This window comes from Macrobrachium rosenbergii, chromosome 56 (assembly GCF_040412425.1).
Source record: "Macrobrachium rosenbergii isolate ZJJX-2024 chromosome 56, ASM4041242v1, whole genome shotgun sequence".
In the NCBI taxonomy this organism is placed as follows: Eukaryota; Metazoa; Arthropoda; class Malacostraca; order Decapoda; family Palaemonidae; genus Macrobrachium; species Macrobrachium rosenbergii.
In genome coordinates, this window is record NC_089796.1 from 36,120,286 (window position 1) to 36,128,297 (window position 8,012).

Genomic DNA, 8,012 nt, shown 5'->3' on the forward strand with positions numbered 1-8,012 from the left:
AGTGTGCGTTCGCCCGTAAAGTCGTATAATTTCTTTTATTGGTATTGTCTGCGTCTACGAAAATCTAAAAATCTTAGTTTTATTGTTTCTTTCATTGAACTATTTCTACTAGTTTTCGTGTCCCCCCTTTCTCATATTTTCTACGCCAACCTAACTTTTTACTCGTCAAACTCTCCTTGGTTCTTTTGCTCTTATTTTATTCCCTGTCTCCTACAGCTCTGTCTTCCGCTTCTTGTCTGTCTGCTTGTCTGTCAAGTCTCTCGGCTAACCTCGATCAAGTCCTGAACTATCCCTTCCAAGTCTCAGACGCTTAACGATGGCGAAAGGAAAGAAAAATGAGAGAGAGAGAGAGAGAGAGAGAGAGAGAGAGAGAGAGAGAGAGAGAGAGAGAGAGAGAGAGATAAAACTAAAAACTTTCGATATCGGCGGCACGAGTGTAGCATGAGTCTAATATCCTCTGCATGCCAAGTACCAGAAGAATTTCAATTTACTATGAATGAATTTTGGATTTACTCCTCGCTTTATGCAATAACATTTTCCCGGCAATATGGGCTGCCTTTGACGCTCCTTTCCCTTTGTTGCTGTAGTGGCTGTTGTCGTTTTTGTCGCTTTCATTTCTGGATGGAAGGCTTGAAGTTATTTTTACGGCTTCTACGAAAGTCGATCCGAATTCAGAGTTGGTACATCGGCGCGCGATGGCGAGAGATTCCATGTTTATATTGTTTTTCACGAAGAAGAAAATAGGATGAAATTCAGCCATTCACTCGGGATTCACTGCAAAAATATTTTAAGGAACATCAAATCTACGTTGCTAACAAACAAAATAAAACTGACACTAGTCAAAGTTAACTTAAAAATATGAACTATTTTCACATATTTTTCTTCTGCCATTAACGCGAGACAAAAGGACAGTCTAGTCCTAACAGCATTAGAGCAAACTTCAAACGGTCACAGGCAGACGGACAAAAATTCCGTATTTGCTGGACGGTGTCGCCCAATTTCAGCACGTATGGTGCAATGACCAATTATGGTAAACACAGCCATTAACATATTTTTGATCGCAATGACGAGGCTCCACAGAAATCCTCCATAAAGCGGGCGAGAAACATCCCGCTATATTCAAATTAAGACCATAATCGCAGCGCCGAATACGCCGTAAAACCCGGCTGAAGCCTCCACACCCGATCCCATAAAAAATGCGCCGAATTCCTATACACAGGAGGCCCTTCTGTGTCGATGCTCGCTCTTCACAGCCTCTTATGATTATGATAACAGACAATATAGGCTGAAAGTATAAATGCAGAGAAATAAGAGAAAGCGACACTATCACATGTGACAAGCTTACCGAATATGTGGAACTTTCAGTTACAGCAAAAACGTGAAAAATACGTCACAAAAGAGAGCGAAAATAATCCTCAAAGGGCCATTGATATTTATCATAAATGTAACAAACACAGATAGGCTATACACAACAAAAAGAGCAAAATCCGGAAAGAAAATTCCTAAAAGAGAGAGAGAGAGAGAGAAAAAAGAAGAAAAACTAACGACACATGGGCGGAACAAAAGACGCGTGTCAACTTTTCTCCGGCGACGATAACCGAGAAAGTTCTCCTCTTTTTGTTTTCCCTTCCATCTGCGATCTAGAAGCCGAGAATATGATAATAGCTGCTGCTTTAAATCTCACTTTTAATTAGTTCAACAACATCAATTTCCTCAAAGTAATCTTGCACCTTTAGAGTTTGAGGCTCAAGCAGGAAACAAGCGACAGGGAGGGGCGGGTTGGTGATGTTGGGGGAGGTAGGAGATCTATATAAAGCTAATTTTCATACATCCCCGAGGTTTGACGTTTTCTGTGGATAAAGAGGACTCGAGGGGGTACTAAAGGAAATATAAACCGCGTCTTTCGAGTAATAGCTACCAAGCCGTCGTCTCCATTTAAGAAGGGAATTGTTTAATTTTTATCGAGAGGACGAGGAACAGGGAAGAGGGTTGGAGATGAGGGGAAAGAACGAAGGGAATAAAGACATGAAAGCGCTAAAGTTATGTAAAGCGTGGAATTAGTGGACTGATCATGCGCTGGGAAAAGAAATGAATAAATTTCCTAAATAAAACATCACAAAAATGAAAAGATGTTTTTTACTGCATTTATGAAAAATAACTATGTAACACAAGTAATGATAGGGAAATGCTAGAGAAATAAAAGAAAATGATATAGATATAAACAGAAAATAGCAACATCAAAGAAAAGCTGCAAAAACAATTTCCAAAGAGAAATATCCAAATCTTTGTCCTTCTCGGTGTCCGACCCGAAAAGAATACACTATTGAAGTTTCAATGAAACGCGGTCTTTTGCTTCTAGCTTACCATTAGGCAATAATTATCTTCTTACCGAGAGAGAGAGAGAGAATGTGTGTGTGTGTTTTGTGTGTAAATGTATAACACACTGCTCCAAAATAATTGTTCAGCTGTCCAACTTTGATCAGAACAAGACATCGTGAAATGTTAAAACAAGGAGGAACAGAATAATCCAATATGGAATTAACTATTAAAATCCATTCCCTGGGTGGACCGGCAAACTGATGTTTCCAATCATAGGATGAGCTGGGTGACACAAGGTGCCAGTAATTAAACCTTGGATGGATTCATGATCGCAATGATACAGATATCAGTGTCGAATATTAAATGAATATGAAACTGAATTCTTACATGGAAAAGAAATTAACAAACAATGCACCCGGTCGGGTTAGGCATTGCAACACAACTGATGTCGGTTAAAACAGTAAAACTCGAGTTCTCAGACTGTCAGGAAGGCAGTGGTATACTGCCATTCGACTCATTTAATTCAAAGTTCATTTACTGAACCTGGAAAAAATATTCGATAATGAAAACAAAGAGACAATTATTTGAACCATTATAAGGACTGTTGCAGAACCGACTGTTCTAACTGCTTTGCAAACAAAGAAATTGGAAAATAGATTGATAGAAGAAAGGACACCCTAATTATTCAATAGGAAGAAATTTGAAAATGGATCGTTAGGATAAAGGACAAACCGAGTACTCCAAAGGAAGACTCTGGAAAATGGATTGATAGAATAAAAGACACTTCGAGTATTCAATAGGAAGAAATTGGGAAATGGATTGACAGAATAAAGGAAACATCAAATATTCCATAGGAAGAAATTGGGAAATGGATTGATAGAATAAAGGACACCTCGAATATTCCATAGGAAGAAATTGGAAAATGGGTTGATAGAATAAACGACACCTCGAATATTCCATGCAAAGAAATTGGAAAATGGATTGACAAAAAAAAGGACACCTCGAATATTCCACAGGAAGAAATTGGAAAATGGACTGATAGAATAAAGGACACCTCGAATATTCCATAGGAAGGAATTAGAAAATCGATTGATAGAATAAAGGACACCTCGAATATTCCATAGGAAGAAATAGGAAAATGGATTGATAAAATAAAGGACACCTCGAATATTCAATAGGAAGAAACTGGAAAATGGATTGATAGAATAAAGCACACCTCGAATATTCAAAAGGAAGAAATTGGAAAAATGGATTGATAGAATAAAGGACATCTCGAATATTCCATAAGAAGAATTTGGAAAATGGATTGATAGAATGAACACATCAAATATTCAATAGGAAGAAATTGAAAAATGGATTGAAAGAATACAGGACAAATCGAATATTCCATAGGAAGAATTTGGAAAATGAATTGATAGAATAAAGAACACCTTGAATATTTCATAGGAAAAATTTGGAAAATGGTTTGATAGAATAAAGGAAAGCTCTAATATTCCATAGGGAGAAATTGGAGAATGGATTGATAGAATAAAGGACACCTCGAATATTCAATAGGAAGAAACTGGAAAATGGATTCATAAAGAGTACCTTGAATATTCCATTGGAAGAAATAGGAAAATGGATTGAAAAAATAAAGAAGACCTCGAATATTTAATGAGAAGAAATTGAAAAATGGATTGACAGAATAAAGAACGCCTTGAATATTCCACTGGAAGAAATTGGAAAATGGATTGATAGAATCAATGACATCTCGAATATTCAATATGAAGAAATTGGAAAGTGGATTGACAGAATAAAGGAAACGTAGAATATTCAATAGAAAGACATTAGAAGGTGGATTTATTGAATAAAGGACACCTCGAATATTCAATAGGAAGAAATTGGAAAATGGATTGATAGAAATAAGGACACCTAAATATTCCGCAGAAAGAAAATTGGAAAATGGGTTGATAGAATAAAGGAAAGTTCGCATATTCCATACGAAGAAATTGGAAAATGGATTGACAGAAATAAGGACACCCCGAATATTCCATAGCAAGAAATTGAAAATGGATTGATAGAATAAACGACACCTCGAATATTCCATAGGAAGAAGTTAAAAAATGGAGTGATGAAATATAGGACACCTTGAATATTCCATACGAAAAAACTGGGAAAGGGATTGATAGAATAAAGGAAACCTCGAATATTGCATAGGAAGAAGTTAGAAAATGGGATGATAGAATAAATGAAACTCGAATATTCCACGAGAAGAATTTGGAAAATAGATTGATAGAATGAACACCTCGAATATTCCATAGGAAGAAATTGGAAAATGAATTGATAGAATAAAGGACACATAGAATATCCCATGGTAAAAAATTGCAAAGAGGATTGATAGAAAAAAGGACACCTCGAATGTTCAATACGAAGAAATTGGAAAGTGGATTGATAGAATAAAGGACACCTCGAATATCCTATGGGAGGAAATTGGAAAATGGAATGATAGAATAAAGGACATCCCGAATATTCCATAGAACGAAACTGGAAAATGGATCGATAGAATAAAGTACACCTGGAATATTCCAAAGGAGGAAATTGGAAAATGGATTGATAGAATAAAGGACACCTACAATATCCCATAGGAAGAAAATGGAAAATGGATTGATAGAGTCAAATACCCCTCGAATATTTCATAAGGAGAAATTGGAAAACGGATTGATAGAATCAATGACACCTTAAATATTCTATTGGAAGAAATTGGAAAATGGATTGATAGAATACAGGACAACTCTAATATTCCATAGGAAGAAATTAGAAAATGGACTGATAGAATCAAAGCCAACTCGAATATCCCATAGGAGGAAATTGGAAAATGGATTGATAGAATAAAGGACACTTAGAATGTCCCATAGGAAGAAATTGGAAAGTGGATTGATAGAATAAAGGACACATCGAATGTTCAATAGGAGGAAACTGGAAATTGGATTAATAGAATAAAGGACACCTTGAATATTCCATACGAAAAAGTTGGAAAGTGGATTGATAGAATAAAGGACACCTCGAATATAACACAGGAGGAAATTTGAGATTGGAGAAGAGAATAAAGGACACCTCGAATATTCCATACGAAGAAACAGGAAAATGGATTAACAGAATATATGACACCTCAAATATCCCATAGGAAGAAATAGGAAAAAGAATTGATAGAATAAAGGACTCCTCAAATATTCAATAGTAAGAAATTGGAAAATGGATTGATAGAATAAATCACACATCGAATAATCAATAGGAAGAAATTGGAATATGGATTGATAGAATAAAGGACACCTGGAATACTACATAAGAATAATATGAAAATGGATTGATAGAATGAACACCTCGAATATTCCACAGGAAAATTGGAAAATGGATTGATAGAATACAAGACATCTCGAATATCCAACTGGAAGAAATTGGAAAATGGATTGATAGAATTAAGGAAACCACGAATATTCCATAGGAAAAATTGGAGTTGATAGAATAAAGGACACCTTGAATATTCATTAGGTAGAAATTGGAAAATGGATTGATAAAGGGGAACTCGAATATTACAGGGGAAGAAATTGAAAAATGGATTAATAAAATAAAGTAGACCTCGAATATTCAATATGAAAATGGATTGATAGAATAAAGGATAGCTCAAGGATCCAAAAGGAAATAATTGGAAAATGGGTTGATAGTATCAATGATACCTCAAATATTTCATTGGAAGAAATTGGAAAATAGATTATTTCATAGGAAGAAATTGGAAAATTCCGGACACCTCGAATATTCAAAAGGAAGAAACTGGAAAATGGATTGATAAAATAAAGGACACCTCGAATATTCCATAGGAAGAAATAATATAATAGATTGATAGAATACAGAATAATCGAGTCTTCAATAGGAAGAAATCTGAAAATGGATTGACAGAATAAAGGACACCGAATATTCCATTGGAAGAAATTGGAAAATGGATTGATAGAATAATGAACACCTTGAATATTCGATATGAAGAAACTGGGAAATGGATTGATAGAATAAAGGACACCTCAAATAGTCCATAAGAAGGAACTGGGAAATGGATTGATAAAATACAGGACACTTAGAATATTCAATAGGAAGACAAAAAATAGATTGATAGAATAAAGGACACCTCGAATATTCAATAGGAAGAAACTGGAAATGGATTGATAGAAAAAAGGACACCTCAAATATTCCATAGAAAGAAAATGGAAAATGGGTTGATAGAATAAAGGATAGCTCGAATATTCCATAGGAAGAAATTGGAAAATGAATTGATAGAATAAAGGACACATTGAATATTCCTTAGAAAGATTTTGGAAAATGGATTGATAGAATAAAGGAAACATTGAATATTACGTAGGAAGAAATTGGAGAATGGACTGATAGAATAAAGGAAACCTCGAATATTCAATAGGAAGAAATTGGAAATGGAATGATAAAGGGCACCTTGAATATTCAATAGAAAGGTATTGGAAAATGGATTGATAAAAAAAGGACACCTCGAATATTGAATGCGAAGAAATTTGAAAATGGAATGATAGAATAAAGGATACCTCTAAAATTCAATAGGAAGAAATTGGAAAATGGATTGATACAATAGAGGACACCTCGAATATTCCATAGTAAGAAATTGGAAAATGGATTGATAGAATAAAGGACACCTAGAATATTCCATAGGAAGAAACTGGAAAATGGATTAATAGAATCAATGACACCTCAATTATTCCATTGGAAAAATTGGAAAATGGATTGATAGAATCAAGAACACCTGGAATATTCTCTCTGAAGAAATTGGAAAATGGATTGGTAGAATAAAGAACATCTCAGATGTTCTATTGGAAGAAACTAGAAAATGGATTGATAAAGAAAACAGGACATCTCGAATATTCAAGAGGAAGAAAATTGAAAAAGATTGATGGAATAAAGGACACATGGAATCTTCAATAGGAAGAAATTCGAAAATGGATTGAGAATAAAGGACACCTTGAAAATTCCATAGGAAGAAATTGGATAATGGATACATAGAATCAATGACATCTCGAATATTCCATATGAAGAAATTGGAAAAAGGATTGATAGAATAAAGGACACCTAAAATATTCCATAGGAACAAATTGGAAAGTGGATCGAAAGAAAAAAAGGACACCTAGAATGTTCAATAAGACGAAAGTGGAATGTGGATTGATGGAATAAGGACATCTCGAATATTCCAAAGGAAGAAATTGGAAAGTGGATTGATAGAATAAAGGACACCTCAAGTATCTCATAGGAAGAAATTTGAAAATGGATTGATGGAATCCAGTAAAGGACAGTTAGAATATCCTATAGGAAGAAATTGGAAATTGGAATGATAGAATAAAGGACACCTCGAATTTTCAATAAGAGTAAACTGAAATGTCCCACAAAAAGAATTTGGAAAATGAATTCATAGAATCAAGTACACCTGGAATATTCCATACGAAGATACTGGAAAATGGATTGATAGAATAAAGTAAAGGACTCCACATATATTTCGTAGGAAGAAAGTGGAAAATGGATTGATAGAATGCAGGATACCTCGACTAGTCCATGGGTAGAAATTCGAAAATGGATTGATAAAATAAAGGACACCTCGAATATTCAATAGGAAGAAATTGGAAAATGATTGATAGAATAAAGGATACCTC